The sequence below is a fragment of the Tachyglossus aculeatus genome, chromosome 3, assembly GCF_015852505.1.
Source record: "Tachyglossus aculeatus isolate mTacAcu1 chromosome 3, mTacAcu1.pri, whole genome shotgun sequence".
NCBI lineage: Eukaryota > Metazoa > Chordata > Mammalia > Monotremata > Tachyglossidae > Tachyglossus > Tachyglossus aculeatus.
Window position 1 is genome coordinate 57328733 of NC_052068.1, and position 25107 is coordinate 57353839.

At 43.0% G+C, this 25107-nt stretch overlaps 1 protein-coding gene and 1 non-coding gene across 2 annotated transcripts in view; both read right to left on the reverse strand.

The window, feature by feature from the left end:
- LIFR (LIF receptor subunit alpha) overlaps nt 1–25107 on the reverse strand; it is a 169717-nt gene that overhangs the window by 100893 nt on the left and 43717 nt on the right. The gene's annotated exons all lie outside the window — the stretch shown is intronic.
- On the reverse strand, nt 17200–17337 carry LOC119926451. Its single transcript, XR_005450325.1, has one exon. It is a non-coding gene; the product is annotated as a small nucleolar RNA SNORA7 (small nucleolar RNA).

Here is a 25107-nt window from a genome sequence, read left to right on the forward strand (position 1 = left end):
ACCAGGAAAAGATGATATTTCAATAATAGCTCTGTACACAGTAAGCGCTCAGTAAATACGATTGAATGAATGAATGAATGAAATAGCAGAATATACAAATGTACCTGGATACATAGGCTCTAAAGATACTAATGAAATGTTTAAATGTTAAAGATGGGGTTGGGTTAACATGACAGGAGTCTTCTGAATTTATCAGGGAAGTTTTCCTTGAGTTGACAGGATTGTAGGAGAATTGTGGCCCAGTGGTTTTTGAAGGGGATGGAATTCCAAGCTGGAGGAAGTGTGAGTGAAGGGCCTGATAGATCGAAGAGCTTGAACCAAAGCGGTAGTTGTTTGGATGGAGAGAAAGGAGTAGAACAAAAAAGCTTCATGGAAGAAGAACAAGTTTATCTGCTTTAAACTCTGCAAACACAAGGGTTGGAAGGCAATGAGTCTTCTAGGAGGATTCCAAGACTTTTAGGACACGGAGGATGATGATGATATTGCTGGGAGTAGGAAAGTAAGAAGGAAGAATAGGTTTAGGAGGTTTAAATGAGAAATTCAGTTTTAGACAGGAGTTTGAGAGACAACAGCACATCCAAAAGGAGAGGTCCTGGTGGCAAGGGAAAGTGTGAGTTTGGAGTTCAGATAGGTAATTTTGGGGGGTCATTCCCAAGGAAGAGGTAATAATAATAATGATGGCATTTATTAAGCACTTACTATATGCAAAGCACTGTTCTAAGTGCTGGGGAGGTTACAAGGTGATCAGGTTGTCCCATGGGGGGCTCACAGTCTTAATCCCCATTTTACAGATGAGGTAACTGAGGCACGGAGAAGTTAAGTGCCCAAAGTCACACAGCTGACAACTGGCAGAGCTGGGATTTGAACCTCTGACTCCAAAGCCCATGCTCTTTCCACTGAGCCATGCTGCTTCTCAATGTATGCAGATTAGTGAACTAATTAGTGGAAGAAATAATAATAATAATAATGTTGGCACTGAGATAGATACAAGCTAATCAAGTTGAGTCCCAGGCCCGTGCTCTTTCCACTGAGCCATGCTGCTTTTCAATGTACGTGGATCAGTGAACTAATTAGTGGAAGAAATAATAATAATAATAATGTTGGCACTGAGATAGATACAAACTAATCAAGTTGAGTCCCAAGCCCATGCTCTACCCACTGGGCTACCCTGCTCTTCATGGCTTAGAATAGGACACCCACAGTTTGGGGATGAGAAGCGGAAATGGAGCCAGCAAAACAGATCAAGGAAGTCCAGTTTGAGAGGAGAGAAAGGACTTCATGCTCACAAAACCAAGTGACAAACTCATGAGTGTCAGGAATCATATCTACTGAGTACTCACTATGTGCAGAGCACTGTACTAGACACTTGGGAGAGTACAGTATTACAGAGTTGGTAGACGGGTTCCCTTCCCACAACAAGCTTACAGTCTAGAGGTATCTCACAGCAGACAGATAGCTCGCTGGGATGTCCATCTCCTGTCCATGACCTAGTGGATAGAGCATGGGTCTAGCAGTCAGAAGGACTTGGGTTCTAATCCCGACTCCGCCACTTGTCTGCTGTATGACTTTGGGCAAGTGGCTTCATTTCTCTGTGCCTCAGTTACCTCATCTGTAAAATGGGGATTAAGACTGTGTGCCCTGGGTAGGACAGGGATGATGTCCAACCTGATTAGCTGAATCTACCCTAGTGCTTAGTACAGTGCCTGGCACATAGTAAGTGAAGCAGAAGCAGTGTGGCTCAGTGGAAAGAGCCCGGACTTTGGAGTCAGAGGTCACGGGTTCAAATCCCAGCTCTGTCACTTGTCTGCTGTGTGACTTTGGGCAAGTCACTTCACTTCTCTGTGCCTCAGTTCCCTCATCTGTAAAATGGGGATGAAGACTGTGAGCACCCAGTGGGACAATCCGATCACCTTGTAACCTCCCCAGCGCTTAGAACAGTGCTTTGCATGTAGTAAGCACTTAATAAATGCCATAAAAGAGTGCTTAAATAGCTTAAAAAAAAAAGAAATTCCTTACCACTGGCTTTAAGGCAGTTAGCTTTGTCCTTTATACTTCTTCACACTATAACTCAGCCCACACACTTTGCTCCTCTAATATCAGCCCATCATGGTGCCTCAGTTTCCCCCTTATAATAATAATAATGATGGCATTTATTAAGCACTTACTCTGTGCAAAGCACTGTTCTAAGTGCTAGGGAACTTACAAGGTGATCAGGGTACTTGTACATATCTATTCTATTTTATTTTATTAGTATGTTTGGTTTTGTTCTCTGTCTCCCCGTTTTAGACTGTGAGCCCACTGTTGGGTAGGGACTGTCTCTATGTGTTGCCAATTTGTACTTCCCAAGCGCTTAGTACAGTGCTCTGCACATAGTATGCGCTCAATAAATACGATTGATTGATTGATTGATTGATTGATCAGGTTGCCCCACGGGGGGCTCACAGTCTTAATCCCCATTTTACAGATGAGGTAACTGAGAATTTAAGTGGCTTACCCAAAGTCACAAAGCTGGCAATTGGCAGAGCCAGGTTTTGAACCCGTGACCTCTGACTCCAAAGCCCGTGCCCTTTCCTCTGAGCCATGCTGCTTCTCTAAGTCTTCTAGACTGTGAGCCCGTTGTTGGGTAGGGACTGTCTCTATTTGTTGCCAAATTGTACTTTCCAAGCACTTAATACAGTGCTCTGCACACAGTAAGTGCTCAATAAATACGATTGAATGAATCAATCAATCAGTGGCATTTGAATGCTCACTCTAGATGCTCCCATTGTCATCCTCTTCAGAGCCAACAGGCCACTGCTCTCCACACTGCTGAAGCCCTCCAACAAAACAAGAACACCCAGGGAAACAGCATGGCCTAAATGATAGAACAGGTCCAGGAGTCAGAAGGACCTGGATTCTATTCACGGCTCCACCACTTGTCTGCTGAGTGACCTTGGGTAAGTCATTTAACTTCTGTGCCTCAGTTACTTCATCTGTAAAATGGGGACGAACACTGTGAGCTCTATGTAGGATAGGTACTGTTTCCAACCTAATTGTCTTGTACCTACCTCAGTACTTAGTACAGTCATTCATTTATTCATTCATACTTACTGAGTACTTGAGCCCACTCTTTAAGACTGTGAGCCCACTGTTGGGTAGGGACTGTCTCTATATGTTGCCAACTTGTACTTCCCAAGCGCTTAGTACAGTGCTCTGCACACAGTAAGCGCTCAATAAATACGATTGATGATGATGAGTACTTACTGTGTGCTTGGGACTAAGCTCTTAAATGCCATTAAAAAAAAAAACATCTCCAGGAAGCCTTCCCAGACTACTCATCTCATCTCCCCAGCCCATATCAGAGGAGCAGCGTGGCTCAATGGAAAGAGCCTGGGCTTGGGAGTCAGAAGTCACGGGTTCAAATCCTCGCTCTGCCAATTGTCAGCTGTGTGACTTTGGGTAAGTCACTTAACTTCTCTGTGCCTTAGTTCCCTCCCCTGTAAAATGGGGATGAAGACTGTGAGCCCCACGTGGGACAATCTGATCACCTTGTATCTTCCCCAGAGCTTAGAACAGTGCTTTGCACATAGCAAGCACTTAACAAATGCCATTATTATTATTATTATTATTATTATTATTATTGTTATTATTATTATTTCATCACCCTAGCAGCGTGGCTCAGTGGAAAGAGCACAGGCTTAGGAGTCAGAGGTCATGGGTTCAAATCCTGGCTCAGCCACTTGTCAGCTGTGTGACCTTGGGCAAGCCAGTTAACCTCTCTGTGCCTCAGTTACCTCATCTGTAAAATGGTGATTAAGACTGTGAGCTCTCCGTAGGACAACCTGATCACCTTGTAACCTCCCCAGCACTTAGAACAGTGCTTTACTCCATCCTCCCCATCTTACCTCCTTCCCTTCCCCACAGCACCTGTACATATGTATATATTTTTGTACATATTTATTACTCTATTTATTTATTTAGTTATTTATCTTACTTGTACATATCTATTCTATTTATTTTATTTTGTTAGTATGTTTGGTTTTGTTCTCTGTCTCCCCCTTCTAGACTGTGAGCCCGCTGTTGGGTAGGGACTGTCTCCATGTGTTGCCGACTTGTACTTCCCAAGCGCTTAGTACAGTGCTCTGCACACAGTAAGCCCTCTATAAATATGATTGATTGATTGATTAATTGGTAAGCGCTTAACAAATACCAGTATTATTGGAGAAGCAGCATGGCTCAGTGGAAAGACCATGGGCTTTGGATTCAGAGGTCAGGGGTTCAAATCCTAGCTCCACCAGTTGTCAGCTGTGTGACTTTGGGCAAGTCACTTAACTTCTCTGTGCCTCAGTTCCCTCATCTGTAAAATGGAGATTAGGACTGTGAGCCCTCCGTGGGACAACCTGATCACCTTGTAACCTCCCCAGCACTTAGAACAGTGCTTTACACATAGTAAGCACTTAATAAATGCCATTATTATTATTATTATATCATCACCCTATTTCATCACCCAGAGTTCATATTAGGACTTAGGTACTCACCCTACATGCTACATCTTGATACTCTGTTGCTTCTCCTACCTGTAATATATTTTCAATATCTGTCTCTCCTGCTGGATTGTAAACCCCTTGAGGGCAGGGATTGTGTCTACCAAATTTACTTTAGTCTCCGAAGTGCTCAGTACAATGCTCTGCACAAGGTGAGCTCAATACCCCTGATTGATTTTATCCCATCTGTGCTAAATTGTGACAAGTTCACTGGCAGCAGATGCCCTGTTGTTTGCTAACTAAGAAGTGTGCTCTCTTGAAATAGCAGCCACATAGGTAGACTGATGCCCTCCATTAGGTTTGTCTTACATGGACAAGGTTTTAATGCCAGCATGTTTGAGAAGAGGCTAAGATCAGTTAGCGGATTAGTTAAGTCAATAATTCACTTCTAGGTTCCAAAAGTGACTTATTTGGCCCAGCTTTCAGTACAAAGTGAAATTTTCATTACGAATTATGAAAGACCAAAACAGATGCAAACGTTGGAAAGATTGGAGACATTCTGTGCAATTTCAAATTGCTTGGATTCATACTGCAACGTTACATTAAGACCAGTCTCCTCAAAATACTAATTTTATATTGATTTTCTCCTTTATTAGACGTGACAGTCATTAAGTCATTCTTGGGATTGTTTCTGCTTTAGTATTGGATAGATTTGAGATTCTAGAACATTTGTTTCAGAATTTAAATACAGAAGCAATGCACAGAGAATTTTGAACTATATTGTTGGTTAAAGCAGTCATGACTTGCTAGTAAACTGTTACTTTTCCCGACATCTTTTCTCTTATATTTCTACCTTGCCTTTTATTTGATTTAATTTTGTAAATAAGGTAACCTTGGAATTTTTTATTAAAGCTACCTCCCAAAAGAAATCTTGTGAAAAATGTAGTTCAAATGGTTCTATTTATCCTTTGCTATGGTCAATCACTAATGGAAGAAATGAACTTGAGCTAAAGTTGTTTTCTTTTGTTAGGGAATTACACTTATCTTGGTCCATTAAATGTGTTTCTCTGGAATCCCAGATAATTTGTAATTGTAACTTGAGGTCCTGTAAATCATTGAGTCAAGATATAGCATAGTTCCTTATTTATATTAATGTCTGTCTTTCCCTCTAGAACAATGGAGAAGAAGTGTGGAAAGAGCACAGGCTTGGGAGTCAGAGGACATGGGTTCTAATCCCAGCTCCACCACTTGTCTGCTGTTTGACCTTGGGCAAGCCACTTAACTTCTCTATGCCTCAGTTACCTCATCTGTAAAATGGGGATTAAGACTGTGATCCCCATGTGGGACAACCTGATTACCTTGTAACTCACCCAGCGCTTAGAACAGTGATTGACACATAGTAAGCACCTAACAAATACCATAATAATAATAATTATTATTATTATTATGCTCCTTGTGGGCAGGGAATAAATGCTCACTGTTGTATTGTAGTCCCCCAAACGCTTACTACAGTGATCTGCACATCTCAAATATGATTGGTTGATTCCTGGAAGAAATTTTGGAAGGGAAAAAAACCCTGCAAATTAAGTATATAGCTACCAGCGCACGGCAAAGCTGTTCTTTAACCTGTGATCAGATGGAGTGAAAGTAATCCTGGGGTCTAAGCCTGACTGATGACTTTAGAATGAAATTGGTTTAATGGAAAGCACCATTTTGGACAGGATTCAAAACTTTAATTAAATCACTGTAGCAAGATGACAAGAGAGTAATCAGCTAATTTACTTGGATTTGGAGTTCTTTACCCAGAGTGGTTTGGGATTAGATCCAAAGGCATGGAAAATGTCATAGACACTACAAATCTCTAGTAATCTTTCTGTTCAGCGGCTTTCTTGATTAATAAAACACATGGTATAGGGATTGTGTCTACCCCAGTGCTTAATACATCGCCTGGCACATTGTCTTGTCTTATGCTGGTGAGAGTAAGCACTTAAATACATAAAAAAGTATGCTGGTTTTGACTTACTGTCAATTATATAATTCAGGACAACCAACTCAATCAGCTGTTGGTTATGGGAAGGGTAATTAAATTGTCCACTTGGCCAAAACAATTTGTGGAGGTCATAAGGGGCATTAACACCAAGGTTTCTCAGCCTCAAAATGTGTCCAAGAGGATCAAGGTCTTAATCCCTCCCTTCCCACCCATACTTTTCCTGGCCACCACCATCTTTCTCTTCATAATAATAATAATGATAATAATGGTATATGTCAAGCAGTGTTCTAAGCGCTGGAGTAGATATGGTGAAGTGGATAGAGCATAGGCCTGTGAGTCAGAAGGTCACGGGTTCTAATTCTGGCTCCGCTGCTTGTCTTCTGTGTAAAATTCTGGCTCCGCTGCTTGTCTTCTGTGTAACCTTGGGCAAGTCACTTCACTTCCCTGTGCCTCAGTTACCTCAAGGGTAAAATGGGGATTGAGACTGTGAGCCCCATGTGGGACAAGGACTGTGTCCAACCTGATATGTTTGTATCCACCCCAGCGCTTAGTACAGCGCCTGGCACATAGTAAGTGCTTAACAAGTACAATTATTATTACTATTATAACAAGGTAATCAGGTTATCCATCTGGGGCTTACAGTCTTAATCCCCATTTTAGAGATGAGGTAACAGAAGCACAGAGAAGTTAAATGGCTTGCCCAAGGTCACACAGCAGACAAGTGGCAGAGCCAGATTAGAACCCATGACCTCTACTCCCAAGCCTGTGCTCTGAGAAGAAGCGTGGTTCAGTGGAAAGAGCACGGGCTTGGGAGTCAGAGGTCATGGGTTCAAATCCCGGCTCTGCCAATTGTCAGCTGTGTGACTTTGGGCAAGTCACTTCACTCCTCTGTGCCTCAGTTACCTCAAGGGAAAAATGGGGATTAAGACTGTGAGCCCCCTGTGGGACAACATGATCACCCTTGTAACCTCCCTAGCGCTTAGAACAGTGTTTTGCACATAGTATGTGCTTAATAAATGCCATTATTATTATTATTATGCCACTTCTTCTACAATTCCAAGTTGAAATAATTGTGATAACTATTACCGTACATTATGGTGATATCATTTTTTGTGGACAGGGGATACTGAGCCACCTTTGCTTTCACTAGGGAGAAACCAGTGCAGGCCAAAGCTGGCTTCAGCGTGGCCTTGTGGATAGAGGACAGGCCTGGGAGTCTGAAGGACCTGGATTCGAATCCCCTCCTTAACTTCCATTTTCAACGGCTCACTCTCCAATGGCTTCTTCACCACTGCCTTCAAATATGCCCATGTTTCCCCTATCCTAAAAAAAAAAAACTCTTGACCCCACAGCCCCCTCCAGTTATCACTCCCTCTCCCTCCTACCTTTCCTCTCCAAACTCCTCGAGTGAATCACCTTCACTCGCTGCCTCAAATTTCTTTCCTCCAACTCTCTCCTGAACCCCCTCCAATCTGGCGTCTGTCCCCTCCACTCCACTGAAACCACCCTCTCAAAGATCACCGATGATCTCCTTCTTGCCAAATCCAATGGCTTCTACTCCGTTCTAATCCTCCTCGACCTCTCAGCTGCCTTTGACACTGTGGACCATTCCCTTCTCTTGGATATGTTATCCAACCTTGGCTTCACTGACTCCGTACTCTCCTGGTTCTCCTCTTATCTCCCTGGCCCTTCATTCTCAGTCTCCTTCGTGGGATCCCCCCCACTCCCATTCCCTAACAGCGGGGGTCCCTCAAGGTTCAGGTCTTGGTCCCCTGCCATTCTCCATCTACACTCACTCCCTTGGAGAACTCATTTGCTCCCAAGGCTTCAACTACCATCTCTAGGCGGATGATACCCAAATCTACATCTCCTCCACTGCTCTCTCTCCTCTTCAGACTCGCATCTCCTCCTGCCTTCAGGACATCTCTACTTGGATGTCCTCCCTTCACCTCAAAATCAAAATGTCCAAAACAGTACTCTTTATCTTCCCTCCCAAACCTTGTCCTCTCTTTGACTTTCCCATCACTGTGGATGACACATCCTTCTCATCTAACAAGCCCGTAACCTTGGTGTCATCCTTTACTCCACTCTCTTATTCAACCCAAATATCCAATCTGTCAGCAAATCCTATTGGTCTCAACTTCACAACACCACCAAGATCCGTCCTTTCCTCTCCATCCAAACTGCTAACACCTTAGTACAATCACCCATCCTATTACTGCATCAGCCTCCTTTCTGACCTCCCAACCTCCTGTCTCTCCCCACTTCAGTCCATACTTCACTCTGCTGCCCAGATTATCTTTCTACAGAAACATTCTGGATATGTCACCCCCCTCCTCAAAAATCTCCAGTGGTTGCCTATCAACCTCCGTATCAAATAAAAACTCCTCACTATTGGCTTCAAAGCTCTCCATCATCTTGCCCCTTCTTACCTCACCTCCCTTCTCTCCTTCTTCATCCCAGCCTGCACACTCTGCTTCCCTGGTCGTAACCTTCTCACTGTGCCTCCATCTCTCCTGTCCTGTCATAGACCCTTGGCCTACATCCCGCCTCTGGCCTGGAATGCCCTCGCTCCTCAAATCTGCCAGACAATCACTCTCCACCCCCTTCAAAGCTATACTGAAGGCACACCTCCTCCAAAAGGTCTTCCCAGACTAAGCCCCACTTTTCCTCATATTCCAATCCTTTCCACGTTACCCTGACTTGCTCCCTTTGCTCTTCCCCCCTCCTCCCAACAGCACTTTTGTATATATGTATATATATTTTTTATACTGATGCCTGTTTACTTGTATTGATGTCTGTCTCCCCTGTTCTAGACTGTGAGCTCATTGTGGAATTGTACTTTCCAAGCGCTTAGTACAGTGCTCTGCACACAGTATGTGCTCAATAAATATGGTTGAATGAATGAATGAATCCCTGCTCTGCCACTTGTCTCCTGGTTAGTATAGTGCTTTGCACATAGTAAGTGCTCAATGAATTTGATTTAATGAATGAATACTAGTGTGACCTTGGCCAAGTCACTTCACTTCTCTGGGGCTCAATCTGTAAAATGGGGATTAAGACAGCCCCATGTGGGACAGGGACTGTGTCCAACCTGATTTGCTTTTATCCACCCCAGTGCTTGGTATATAGTAAACGCTTAACAAATGCCACAACTATTATTATCAACTTAGCTCCAGGGTCAGTAGGGCAGTGCCTAGGAGCCCAACTATTTTCCCACTTCTCCCCATTCCCTCGACCTAATCACCCCTGGAGAAGGAAGCCCTTTCCCTTTGGAGCAAGGTGGGCAGAATCCACTGTAACAACTGTTAGGACATTGGGTAAGTTCTGCCTGTTCTTGTCAAGCTGGCTCAGCTGGGATCAGGAAGGATCCAAGGATTTTTTTCCAATAGGGATGAATGAGGCTTTTGTTGATGTTGCAGTGGAATTGTTTTTACTACAGTTTGCCTAGTTATTTCTTTCCCAGCGTGTCTGCTTTCCTCCACTGCTATTTAAATGGAAACCCCTTGTGCTAGAGATGGTGTCTGATCGATCCCATATTCCTGCATTCATTCAATCATATTTATTGAGCACTTACTGTGTGCAGAGCACTGTACTAAGCATTTGAGAAAGTACAATATAACAATAAACAGTGACATTCCCTGCCCATAAAGACCTCACAGTCCAGAGTGGGGGAGACAGCCATCAGTACACCTTTCCCCAGGGCTCAGCAGAGAGTGGGCACTAACAAATGCAATGATTTGATCAATAGTATTAATAACCACCACCACACTAAGCTTGGGTATCATCTTCACTCTTTCCAGCTGAGAGATTAGGTTGGAGGGAGGAAAGAGAGAGAGGTAAGTGTGAGGTTAAAACCTTCCCCAGCAATCTAGGGCTCTCCAATCAATCAATCAATCAATCGTATTTATTGAGCACTTACTGTGTGCAGCGCACTGTACTAAGCGCTTGGGAAGTACAAGCTGGTAACATATAGAGACAGTCCCTACCCAACAGTGGGCTCACAGTCTAGAAGGGGGAGACAGAGAACAAAACCAAACATACTAATAAAATAAAATAAATAGAATAGATAGGTACAAGTAAAATAAATAAATAAATAGAGTACTAAATATGTACAACCATATATACATATATACAGGTGCTGTGGGGAAGGGAAGGAGGTAAGATGCGGGGGATGGAGAGGGGGATGAGGGGGAGAGGAAGGAAGGGGCTCAAATGCAAATGCTAGAATATTTAAGACCTAAACTAAGCATGCTTCATCTTACACATGGAAGCCCATGCATTTGAAAATGAGCCACAACAGCTAGGAATTGGGCAAGACAGGCAGATTGGTTGAATCAAGATAATTCTGGGACATTTGGTTATTCTTCCAAAATGGCCAGGGATAATAAACCTGTAGGCAGGGAACTCATCTACCAACTGTTAATTTGTACTCTCCTGAGCATTTAGTTCAGTGCTTTGCACACAGTAAGCACTCAAATGCAATTGATATAGTCAGCCACTGTTTATTTCATCCATCCAAGGTATTTATTGAGTGTGTGCAGAGCACTGTAGTAAGCCCTTGGGAGAGTACAATACAACAGAGTTGAGAGACGCATTCCCTGTCTACAACAAGGAGCCAATAGTGGTGATAAACCTGGAAGAATATCAACACTCAGTTCTAAGACAGGAGAGTACTTTTTAGTTCTTTAGATGAAGCAGCCTAATAGATTGACTGGATCCTAGTGCTGCGGCAAATCATCTATCACTATCATTTAATCAATGGTATTTACTGAATGCTATGTGCAGTTCATTGTACTAAGCCCTTGGAAGAGAACAATGCAACAATTAGCAGACACATACCCTGCCAATAACAAGTTTACAGAGCTTTTTTTCCCCCCACCTCAGAAAATGTAAGGGAATTGTACTTTTCAGACTGTGAGCCCACTGTTGGGTAGGGACTGTCTCTATATGTTGCCAACTTGTACTTCCCAAGTGCTTAGTACAGTGCTCTGCACACAGTAAGTGCTCAATAAATATGATTGATTGATTGATTGATTGATTTAATAATGGGTGCTCAATAAAATGTCAATAGTCTATAGTAGAAGAGCAAACAGAATGGAAAAAAGTGGAAGGATGCTTTTTTAAAGAGTTATTTGGCCCCTACCTTCTCCTATAGCTGTTCAAAATCCTGCCAACTCTAATCTTTGGAACTACCTTTGAGAATCGTGCCTATAATCCCACAGGCAGGTTTGATTCTAAACCAAATAGAATTCACAGTCTAACTAGTAGCGGTGGGGAAAGGGACCGACACATACGATAAAATTAATTAAAATGAATCAAATGGGGAAAAATGAAATTCAAGAAATAGGATGAAGAACAATAACAACAAAAAAACCTACAGTGATTTCAGAAACCCATTCAGCCTAGTGGTAATCCTGGCAGTGTGCCTGGAATATTGCAACAGTATCATACCGAAGACTGGAGGAGATAGGAGGGATAGAAGAGTTGGCTAAGGAAAGGCACTGGAGCTGGAATTTTCAAAATTTTTTTTATCCTAAAAGCAAGGGAACAGGAGACTCTTGTGGCCTCTGTATTGGTTTTGCACCTGGGACATGTAATCAATCAAGGTTATTTATTGAGTGCTTACTATGTGCAGAGCACAGTACTAAGCTCTTGGGAGGTTAAGCTACCCCAGAGTTGGTAGACACATTTCCTGCCCACAGCAAGCTTATGAACAACTCTCTACTTAAAGATACTCATTTATGGTGTCCCGGACAAAAGACCCCCCCAAAAAAAACCAAAATAATTCAAAATAATTTCAGGGAAGCAACATGGCTTAGTGGAAAGAGCACAGGCTTGGGAGTCAGAGGACATGGATTCTAATCCCGGGTCTGACGCTTGTCTGCTGTGTGATCTTGGGCAAGTCACTTAACTTCTCTGTGCCTCAGTTACCTCATCTGTAAAATAGGGATTAGGACTGTGAGCCCCACGGAGGACAACCTGATTACCTTGACTCTACCCCAGCACTTAGAACAGTGCTAAGCAGAACGGAGTATTAGCTAGAACAGAATATTGGCATATAGTAAATATTAAACAGTCACTAAACTGTGAGCCCGGTTGATGGGTAGGGACTGTATCTGTTGCCGAATTGTACTTTCCAAGCACTTAGCACACCGTAAGTGCTCAATAAATACAATTGAATGAGTGAATGAAATACCATTTTTTTCTATTCCCAGTGCCGTCTCCTCCCCATGCACATCTACAACTCTACTGTATTGCATGCTCTCAACTGCCCAGTACAGTGCTCAACACTTAGTAAGTGCCCCCAAAATACCATTGATTAAAATCAGTTATAAGTAAGAGGAAGCAATAAGACATAAAGTACATACAAGTAAAATGGAAGGCAGAAGAGTTGAAGCGGCAGTTGGGAGGCAGTGGAGTGCTGAGAAAGTTATTTCATTAATTCCCATAAAGTACCAGCAATTAACACTTGCACGTGAAGTACTTCATGAAGAATTTTGCCAAACCCCAGGCTCCTTGAATCCAGTCTAATACTCCAGCTAGCTCTAGTCCACCAAACGTGTGTTCAAGGGGATCGGGCCATGAGGTCCCAGGCACAGCCGAAGGTCAGCCTCCTACGCGAGAATTGTTTGGCAAGTTTGGAAGTCCCCAGAATTGCTCAGATCAGCCAAGGAGGCAGCCGTCTCTTCTGTCAATAATAAGAAGGCTCCACCCCATCCAGGGAGATTTCTGGTGGCTGTGAGGGTTATTTGGCTGCTTCTCTGATTCCCTGACGGAAGACATCTTCATGAGAGAAGCTGATATCTCTGTACCTAAGCTATACCTGGGGTTAAAAAAGTAGTTAGAGTGGGTTATTTTAGCCTATTCACTGATTCCCTTCTAATAATAATAATAATGGCATTTGTTAAATGCTGTGAGCCCACTGATGGGTAGGGACTGTCTCTATATGTTTCCAACTTGTACTTCCCAAGCGCTTAGTACAGTGATCTGCACACAGTAAGCGCTCAATAAATATGATTGATTGATTGATTACTATGTGCAAAGCACTGTTCTAAGCACTGAGGAGGATACAAGGTAATCAGGTTGTCCCATGTGGGGCTCACAGTCTTCATCCCCATTTTACAGATGAGGTAACTGAGACACAAAGAAGTTAAGTGACATGCCCAAAGTCACACAGCTGACAAGTGGTGAAGCCGGGATTTGAACCCATGACCTCCAACTCCCAGGCCCATGCTCTTTCCATTGAGCCACGCTGCTTCTTCTAGACTGTGAACCCATCCTTCTAGACTGTGAGCCCGTTGTTGGGTCGAAACCATCTCTATATGTTGCCGAATTGTACTTTTCAACCACTTAGTACGGTGTTCTGCACACAGTAAGCGCTCAATAAATACGACTGAATGAATGAATTAATTAATTCTCAGCCCTCGCCTGCCCTGTAAGCAAAGATTTCAAACAGATCCCATGGCTTATTCATAGCCCCAGCTTGACCCTCACAGTTTTATCTTCATAAACTTTAAGTGTTACCTTGCAAATCTTGATTTTAGTCCTTTTTAGTGTGTGTGCATACATATATACATAAGGAGTAGTTAGTATGTGTTATGCGCCATGTTCCTTCAATCATATTTGAGAGCATAATGTGTCACAGCACTACACTATGTGCTTGGGAGAGTACAGTACAGCAATAAACAGACACATTCCCTGCCCACCAGGCACTCTAGTAAGCACTGGGGTAGATACAAGCTAATCAGGTTGGACACAGTCCACCTCCCACTTGGGACTCACAATCTTAATCCCCATTTTCCAGATGTGGTAAATGAGGCACACAGAAGTGAAGGGACTCACCCAAGGTCACACATCAGACAAGTGGCAGAGTGGGGATTAGAACTCAGGTCCATGCTCTTACCACTGGGTCATGCTGCTTCAGTGTTGTGATCTTTTCCCCATTTGGGGTACTAAGTCCCAACTTTGATCTTTCTAGCTCGGTTTGTTCATTCATTCATTCATTCATTCAATCGTATTTATTGAGTGCTTACCGTGTGCAGAGCACTGTACTAAGTGCTTGGAAGGCATAGTCATGGGCTCTAGGACTTATAACAACAGCTCTCAATTGGATCCTGGATGTATCTCCTAATTCTAATTTTACCTTTAGTAGTCCTAAAGTCAGGGGGATGGCCACTTAAAGCCTAATTCTAGCTTTGCCACTTGTCCGCTATGTGACCTTAGGAAATCACTTCACTTCTCTGGGCCTCAGTTCCCTCCTCTGTAAAATGGGGAGACTGTGAACCCCAGGTGGGACTGTGTCCAACCAAATTTGCTTGTATTTCTCTTTTCCCCCTTCCCCTCTCTCAGTACAGTGCCTGGCCCTAGTAAGTGCTTAATACCTTAATTCTTATTATTTTCAATATTATAATTATATTGCAAGGTAGCCCCAATTTGCTCTTGAGGAAAAAGCCTCACTGAATCAGTGAAGGGAAAATGTCCCAAAGTACAAAGAATTGACAGTCTCTCTCCTCCCCCACCAACAATTCACCCTGATTACTTGTTTCGGTTCAGATCTGATTTTCAGCTGCAGGGGGCTGTTGGAGCTCAATAAGCATTCACTATTTTGTGATTTTCATCATCATCACTGCGAAAACTATGTTCCCCAGGCTTAATTTTTCATCTATTCAATCTGGCAGCATTGCCTGGGTCTTGCACAGGAAGAGAAGAGATTTAAGTACCGGAAACCATGACCATGGCAGCTTGGGTCACCAGGAATGCTTCTGTTGATGAGTCCTAATCATTATGGTATTCGTTAAGCATTTATCATGTGCCAACCACTGTTCTAAGAGCTGGGGAAGATACAAGTTAATCAAGCTGGACAAAGTCCATGCCCCACACGAAGCTCACTGTTTAAGTAGAGAGGAGAACAGGCATTGAATCCACACTTTACAGTTGAAGAAACTGAGGCATACAGAAATTAAGTGACTTGCCCAAGGTTACACAGTAGGCAAGTGGCAGAGCTGGGATTAGAACTAGTGCTCTTTCCACTAGGCTACACTGCCTCCCATGCTGTCTAGGATAGAGGCTCAGTAGTCTAAGTGGAAGGACTGCTGTTTTGAAATTGATTTCTTTAGCAGGGCAAAGAGAAGTTGGATGTCACTCTATTGCATCTTGCAGACTGGTTGGAGCAATTTTTTGCTGCTACTGCTGAATCAAAGAATTCTAGGTTACCATCAGGAGTTCTGGTGCTAGCTAGGGCCGACAGAAAGTGGAATTAATCACTGGTTTGGGTATCGACATCATCATCAAAGGTATGAGAAGCAGCGTGGCTCAGTGGAAAGAGCCTGGGCTTTGGAGTCAGAGGTCATGGGTTCAAATCCCAGCTCCGCCAATTGTCAGCTGTGTGACTTTGGGCAAGTCACTTAACTTCTCTGGGCCTCAGTTCCCTCATCTGTAAAATGGGGATTAAGACTGTGAGTCACCCGTGGGACAACCTAATCACCTTGTAACCTCCCCAGCGCTTAGAACAGTGCTTTGCACATTGTAAGCACTTAATAAATGCTATTATTATTATTATTATTATTATTATTAGAAGCAGCGTGGTTCAGTGGAAAGAGAATGGGCTTTGGAGTCAGAGGTGAGGGGTTCAAATCCTGGCTTTGCCAATTGTCAGCTGTGTGACTTTGGGCAAGTTACTTCACTTCTCTGTGCTTCAGTTACCTCATCTGTAAAATGGGGATTAAGACTGTGAGCCCCCTGTGGGACAAACTGATCACCTTGTAACCTCCCCAGTGCTTAGAACAGTGCTTTGCACATAGTAAGCGCTTCATAAATGCCATTATTATTATTATTATTATTATTTATTGACTGCTTAATGGGTACAGAGCACTGTAGTAAGCACTTCGGAGAGCACAGTACAACAGAGTTAGTAGACAGGTTCCCTGCCCCCAGTGAGCATAGAGAGAAAAACACAGGTTAAAGCAATCGACATGTATGACCCGGGGAATTCCTCATTCCATGATATTTGAGCACTTACTCTATGCACGGCCCTGTATTAAGCGCTCATATCCTGTCCTATTGGCGGACTTACCCCAGAACATTTGAACAATAGCCCTTTGGGTTTGAAGTTTCTTTGTACATTCTGTTCTTTTTTGTTCCTAGCTAGCAATTTTTAAGTACAAAGTTGAAAAGTTTAACATTTGTTAAACTAAAGACCTGGATCTTGCTCATAAAGTATGACTTAATATAGACTTTAAGTTCTCAGTAGTTGGGAAATTTACAATCACTTTAATATTAAGCATTTGGTGAGCAAACTTTGTTGCAGAAGAATTCAGATAACAGCACAGGACCCAGACCTTTAGAAATTGGAAACAAGAGTCTCTGAGTATTTAATTTGATTTGTCCCCATTGGATTAGAGTTGAAATGCCCTTTCTTTGAGGTATCTTCTAAATTCTTGGCAGGAAAAAAAACCTAAATTAAACATTTCCGTGGTTGTGGGAACACATCAGGAAGTTTGATGCTACCTGTGTTGTATGTCAGGCCTGTTGTTGTTGTTGTCTTATGCTGTCGAGTCATCTCTGACAGGTAGTGACACCATAGACACATCTCTCCCAGATCTGTAATCGTTCTAGTAGTGTATCCAAAGATTTTTCTTCGTAAAAATACAGAAGTGGTTTACCACTGCCTCCTTCTGTGCAGTAAACGAGTCTCTGCCCTTGATTCACTCCCATGCCGCTGCTGCCCAGCACAGGTGAGTTTTGACTTGTAGCCGATTGCCTTCCACTCACTAGACACTGCCCAAGCTAGGAATGGAATGGGTAGACCTCTGCTTGATTATCCCTCCTATAGTCATGAGTAGTAGAGTATTGGAAACTCTCCAGGTGCGACCCTGAGAGGGGGTGTCAGGTCTACATTACTCAAATCTAGTAGGAACCACTATGGTTGATTCATTCATGCTCTTACTACAGTGTTTTGCACACAGTACTAGCTCAATAAGTACGACTGAATGAATTCTGCCACATCTGTTGAAAACTAATGGGGAGGTATTACGTTCCGAAAAGTCTCCTCATATTCTAATTGTCACCACCCTTCCTCAGATCTCCCTTGAATGAGGACAACTATTGATAAAGTAGTACGGAAAATAGTTCTGGATTTCCTGGATTCTATTTCCATGTGGAGATAGACCTGCTGCTGCTCTGGGAGTTACTAGGTGGATTGTCTTGTCTTATGCTGCCAAGCACTTACTACAGTGCTCTGCACACAGTAAGCACTCAATAAATACGATTGAATGAATGCTGTGGAGTCATTTCTGACCCATTTCTCCCAGAACATCCCACTCTCCATCTGCAATCGTTCTGGTAGTGTATCCATAGTTTTCTTGGTAAAAATACGGAAGTGGTTTACCACTGCCACCTTCCTTGTGGTAAACTTAAGTCTCCGCCCTCGATTCTCCCCCATGCAGCTGCTTCACACAGGTGAGTTTTGACTTGTAGCAGACTGCCTTTCACTAGCTAGCCACTGCACATGATAGAAATGGAAGAGTTAGGCCTCTGCTTGACTCTCCCTCCCATAGCCGAGACTGGTAGAGTACTGGAAACTCACCAGGTGGATTCTGACACTTAAAACTAAATGTAATGGTCTCTGCTCTATCCTAATCCCCCTTGTCCTCTCACCCACTCTGGACCACTCCCTCTCCTCCTGGAAATGCTAATACTGGCTTTACCAACAGTATCCTTCTACCTCGTTGTCTGTCACCTCTCATCATCAACTGTGGGTGTCCCATGAGGCAATGTTCTCAGTCCCATACTCTTTTCAGTTTATTCTCACTCCCCTGGGGAGCTCATCTGCTGCCTTGGCTTCAGGTACCAACTTCTTGCAGATGACCTCTCTTCCCATCTGCATTCTCATGTTTCCAGTTGTCTGCAGGACAGTTTCACATTGATCTCTCACTGGAACCTAAAGCTTAAATGTCAACAATGAACTCCTTACCTTCTCTCCCAAATCCTCTCCCCCACCTAATTCTCCTGCCACAGCTAGGACCAGCATCCTCCTGGTCTCCAAATTCTAGGCATTAGCCTTGACTCCTCACTCAATTTCAACTCTCACATTATGAGAAGCAGCGTGGCTCAGTGGAAAGAGCAAGGGCTTTGGAGGCAGAGGTCAGGGGTTCAAATCCTGGCTCCACCAATTAGCTGTGTGACTTTGGGCAAGTTTCTTAACTTCTCTGTGCCTCAGTTACCTCATCTGTAAAATGGGGATTAAAACTGTGAGCCCCCCGTGGGACAACCAGATCACCTTGTAACCCTCCCAGTGCTTAGAACAGTGCTTTACACATAGTAAGTGCTTAATAAATGCCATAATAATAATAATAATAATAATAATTATTATTATTATTATTCAGTCCGCCAACTCCAACTGTTCCCCTCCATCAGAAAAGCCACCATCTCAGTCCAGGCACTTGTCAGTTCCTGGTTGGGCTACCGTATCAACCTCTCATCGTTCTCCCTGCCTCCAACATCTCCCCTCTGTATTTCACTCTGTTGCCAGGTTTTTCTGTCCGAAGTTGCTCTGCAAACATCCCTCCACTCTTCAGAAACCTTCAATGGCTACCCATCCTTTTCTGCATCAAGTAGAAACTCTTAACCATTGACTTTAAGCACCATATCAGTTTTCTCACTCCTTTATATCCACTCTTCTTTCTGCACCTCATTCACCCTCCGCTTCTCCCAAGATCACCTTCTCCGGGTATCTTGTTCCCAACTCTCCTGCCTGAAACTCTCTCCCAGTTCCTGGCCAGACTTTGGCTTTCACATGCTCATAGCCCTTCTGAAATCCCCCTTCCTCCAAGAATCCCTTTCCCTTTCCCCTAGCTCCAGACTGTGAGCTTGTTGTAGGCAGGGAATGTGTCTGTTTGTTGTTGCATCGTAATCTTCCAAGCACTTAGTATATTGCTTTGCACACAGTAAGCACTCAAATACAACTGAATTAATGAATTTTTCTTCTCCCCCAGATTTCATCCTCCCAGCCTTCTGCTGCACTTTCTTACATCTGTTTACATACTCAGCCACTTGAGCACTTTTTTTCCCTCCTACATATACATTTTTATGAATTTCCCCTGTTAGATTGTACAGTCCTTCTGGGCAGGGAGTATGTCTCTTCCTTTTATACTATACTCTCCCAAGCACTTAAGATAATGTTCTGCACACAATAGGCATGCAACAAGTACCATTTATTTATGGTAGAGTCTTGCATCAGGCATAATGGGGAGCCTCATTCTTGAATTTTCAGAACCAAGAACGCCTGCAAAGGAATTGATAATAATGCATTTGACTCAGCATCTCTCCCATTCATTCCTGCCAGCCATGTTTCTACTGGGGCACAGATAGCAGTGGGAAACTAGGCAGGCAGGAATGCAGCACAATGCAAAGTACATGTACAGGTTGATTTTTGCAGCACTTGGTACAGTGTCTGAAATATAGTAAGCACTTAACAAATACCATTATTATTTTTATGCTAGACCTGTAGCTTAATAATAATAATGGCATTTATTAAGCTCTTACTATGTGCAAAGCACTGTTCTAAGCTCTGGGGAGGTTACAAGGTGATCAGGTTGTCCCATGGGGGGCTCACAGTCTTCATCCCCATTTTACAGATGAGGTAATGAGTCACAGAGAAGTAAAGTGACTTGCCCAAAGTCACACAGCTGACAATTGGTGGAGATGGGATTTGAACCCATGGCCTCTGACTCCAAAGCCCGGGCTCTTTCCACTTAGCCACACTGCTTCTCTCATGAATGACCTTGAAGTACCTTAGTAGCTTGGTTGGTACTGCCCACAATCCATGTTAGCCAGCAGTTTTTTCAAGCTTGTTACTAGGCTTGTCCATCTAACTGAATTATATATTAATAATAATAATGATAATAATAATAATGGTATTTGTTAATCACTTACCATATGCCAGGCACTATACAAGATTGGGTTGGACACAGGTCCCTGTCCCACATAGGGCTCCCAGTCTTAATCCCCATTTTACAGAATGAGGTAACAGGCCCAGAGAAGTGAAGTGACTTGCCCAAGGTCACACCACAGACAAGTGGAGGATGGGGATTAGAACTGAGATCTTTCTGACCCCCACCCCATGCTCTACTTACTTAGCTACACTGCTTCTCCATGCTAAACGTGGTTCTTCAGTCAGAAATCCTTTCCAATAATGGAATGGCCCCAGCAGAGAGAACCAGACCCCAGATCTCCTGATTTGCAGAGCAGGGCTCTGTCTACTGGGCCAACAGTGCTCTGCCTGGGCTCAATAGATCACACTTTTGAATTATTATGTGAATACCAGATGACTTGTTCTTCATAAAAATTAAAGGAGTTAGATACAATTCTGGCCATAAATTGGAAAACTGGCAGATTTTAAAGGGAACATACATGCTCATCATGATCCTTAAATGATTTTCCCTGTGAAACTCTCCAAAAGAAACTAGAGAGTAACAAAATAATTATATGTGCACACTGGCCACATACTGTAGTATGTCCTTGGGATCTTAAGTTTAGAAGATGCTTTCAGTGAACCAAGCGATAGCATATTTTGGATCAGGTTGTCCATTCCAAGCCATACATATTTGCTCCTATGCTTCCAAAAGTATGATGGACTTTTTTTTTGGCCTAACTATTGTGTTTAACATAAACATAGCATTGACCATACTCTTGCTGTCCTTGCCCAAGCTGAGCCATCATGGAAATGGAGAGGTTAATTAAGTAGTTGGCCTTTGCCTCTAGATTTTATTTCCCCTTCTGGTAATAATAATAATAGTGGTATTGTTAAGCACTTACTATGTGCCAAGCACCTTACTAAGTGCTGGGGCGAATACAGGCAAATCAGGTTGGACACAGTCCCTGTCCCATGTGGGGCTCACAGTGTTCCTCCCCATTTTACAGATCGGGGAACTGAGGCAGAGAGAAGTACAGTGTCTTGCCCAAGGCCACACAGCAAACAAGTGGCAGAGGTGGGGTTAGTACTCATGACCTTCTGACTCAGAAGCCCATGCTCTACCCACTACACTATGTTGCTTCTTCAGTGCAAATTCATGGGTCTCCACTCACTCAATTGTATTTATTGAGCACTTACTGTGTGCGGAACACTGTACTAAGTGCTTGGAAAGTACAATTTGAGAGTCAGAAGAGATCATTCTGTTACGGTGGGGTTTGTGGCTAGCATTCCTTCATTCAATCATATTTATTGAGCACTTATTGTATACAAAGCATGGTACTAAGCACTTGGGAAAGTGCAACAGACACATTCCCTGCCCACAAGGAGCTTACAGTCTAGAGCCATTTACCCCAACTGTTTGAATGAGAACGTGTCCACCAACTCTGTTATACTGTAGTCTCCCAACTGATTAGTAGTACCATGCTCTGAACACAGTAAACACTGAAGAGTTACAATTGATTTGAATGGACAGGACACCTTTGGTCACTATTTCACCTACACACCCACACATACACACATACACACACATAGTCAAAGACTTTGGGAATCACAAGAGAACTTGACGGAAACTGTCCAGTACCTCCTTTAGAAAGAACAATCTTCAATCTGGCACAGACATAAGAGAATTAGTCCAATTTTTAAAGACCTCCAGAGAAAGGTATTTCATAATTTCCTTTCATTGTCAGGAAATTTTCCCTTATGCTTAACTCATTCCACATTTCAGCCTCATTTTCCCTTATGCTCTCATTTTGAACCAAGGCGTTTGAGTGCAAAGCAGTATATTAAGTGGTTGGGAAAGTACACCAAAAATCACAAAGTTCTTGCCTTCAAGGGTCTTACAGTCTATAAGGAGAAGAGTGAGGTAAGTGATTTATAATAGTGGAAGCAGAAGGGAGAACATGATTAACAGGCAGCAGCACAGGTGTCAGGACAAACTAGCTGACTAAACATCCCTACATATATGTGGGTGCTGAAAATGGATGTTGTGATGACACCATTAGGGGTGTTGAGGATTAATCAGGGAAGGCTTCCTGTAAGTGGTGAATTTTTGAAGATGGGGAGAGCTGTGAAGATTGCAAACAGTCTGAACAGACACTTGAAAAACCACTTTGGCCAAGCATTTTTGACAAATACATTTTACTGGAAAATATTGGGTACCCGGGCTAAAGTAGAGCTTTCAGTTTTAATTGCTTGGAAATTTGCTTATGTAGCCAGAGTTAGAGAATCATTATCAGCTTACCCCTTTGCCACCTCTTTTGGTTCAAAGATTTCAGTTCCTTTGATTCTAATGTCTTATTTTCTCAGTCCTTTAATGGAGTTTATTAGGCAATCTTCTGAGTCCTCCCCCATTTCTTCTTGCCCCTTTTAGTTATGGAAGAATTAATTTGGCAGAGATTTTTAGGAAGCGTCACACATGATCTCCTCCCAGTGCCTACATGCTATATTTGAGGTGTTTATGTGCCACCTACATGCAAAAGAAAAACCTGTATTAGGTGAAGGAAACTTTTTTTTAAATGACTAGATACCCACATTCAAGTAGGTTACAATCTAATCAATCAGCTGTATTTGAGTGTTTACTGTGCACAGAGCACTGAGTACAGAGTTGGTAAACATGTTCCCTACCCATAGTGAAATTACAGTCTAGAGGGGGATTCAGACATTGATATAAATAAATAATAGATATGTACATAAGTGCTGTGAGGCTGAAGGAGAGATGAATAAAAAGAGCAAATCCAAGTGCAAGGGTGATGTAGAAAGGAGTGGGAGAAGAGGAAATTAGAGCTTAGTCAGGGAAGACCTCTTGGAGGAGATATGCTTATAATAAAGCATTCAGGGTGTGGAGGGTGATTGTCTGCCTGGCAGACATGAAGAGGGAGGGCTTTCCAGGCCAGAGGCAGGATGTGGGAGATCGGTCGTGAGATAGATGAGATTGCAGAGTGAAGTGTCCCACAAAAGGCTCACAATCTCTATCCCCATTTTATTGATGAGGGAACTGAGCCACAGAGATGTGAAGTGACTTGCCCAAGGTCACAGAGCAGACAAGTGCTGGAGCTGGGATTAGAAAGCAGGTCCTTCTGACTCTCAGTCCCGTGCTCATCCCACTAGGCCAAGGTTGAACTGACAGGATTTGGTGACAGACTGAATATGTGGGTGGAATGAGAGAGATGAGTCAAAGATAACACCAAAGTTATGGGCTTGTAAGATAGTGATGGGAAAGTTGGGGGAGGACAGGGTTTGGGTTGGAAGATAAGGAGTTCAATTTTGGACATTTTAAAATTTGAAGTGTCAGCAGGACATCCAAGACAGATGGCAGGAGGAATTGCCATAATTTCTGTAATTGATTTGTAGCCAGCTTGTTATCCATTATGAAGCCTAGCTATTCTTACTCTTTTTGCACAGACAGACCCAGCATTGTCTACCTGTCACCCCCACAAGCCTCCAAATTGATATAGTCCCTCCTAATTTTCTTCATTTATTTAATAATAATTATGGTACTTTTTAAGAGTTTACTATGTGCCAAACACTGTTCTAAGCACCGGGGCAGAGACAAGTTGTCCAGGTTGGACAAAGTCCCTAGCCCACATAGGGCTCTGTGTGGTTTCTTAGAAGGGATTATATTAGATTAGATTAGAAATCAGGGATTAGAAACCTGGGATTAGAAAGCAGGTCCTTCTGACTCTTAGTCCCGTGCTCATCCCACTAGGCCAAGGTTGAACTGACAGGATTTGGTGACAGACTGAATATGTGGGTGGAATGAGAGAGATGAGTCAAAGATAACACCAAAGTTATGGGCTTGTAAGATAGTGATGGGAAAGTTAGGGCAGGACAGGGTTTGGGTTGGAAGATAAGGAGTTCAATTTTGGACATTTTAAAATTTGAAGTGTCAGCAGGACATCCAAGACAGATGGCAGGAGGAATTGCCATAATTTCTGTAACTGATTTGTAGCCAGCTTGTTATCCATTATGAAGCCTAGCTATTCTTACTCTTTTTGCACAGACAGACCCAGCATTGTCTGTCACCCCCACAAGCCTCCAAATTGATATAGTCCCTCCTAATTTTCTTCATTTATTTAATAATAATTATGGTACTTTTTAAGAGTTTACTATGTGCCAAGCACTGTTCTAAGCACTGGGGCAGAGACAAGTTGTCCAGGTTGGACAAAGTCCCTAGCCCACATAGGGCTCTGTGTGGTTTCTTGGAATTCTGAACCATGGCTGCAGTCTTCTAAGTCCCCAGTATTGGGGTCACCTATTCAACCATCCAAAGATTGCTGGAAATGTTGAATCCAGGGCCTAATCCCTGCCCTACCATTTAATTCTCCCCCAAATGACTATGATCCAATCACAACCACCTTCTGGGACTGACATCTTAATCCAGTTGTGGATGGACCTAGACTGCATTTTCCCAGTTTATTGTTAAACCATTCAGGAGGGATTTCAATCAATCAATCAATCATATTTATTGAGGGCTTACTGTGTGCAGAGCACTGTACTAAGCACTTGGGAACTACAAGTTGGCAACATATAGAGATGGTCCCCACCCAACAGTGGGCTCACAGTCTAGAAGGGTGGATTTATAACCTCTATAAAGGATAAAGGATTATAAAGGATTTATAACCTTTCTAAATCTGAGTCCATCTCAGTTTCCCTTATATGCACAATTCCATTCTTATGTAAGA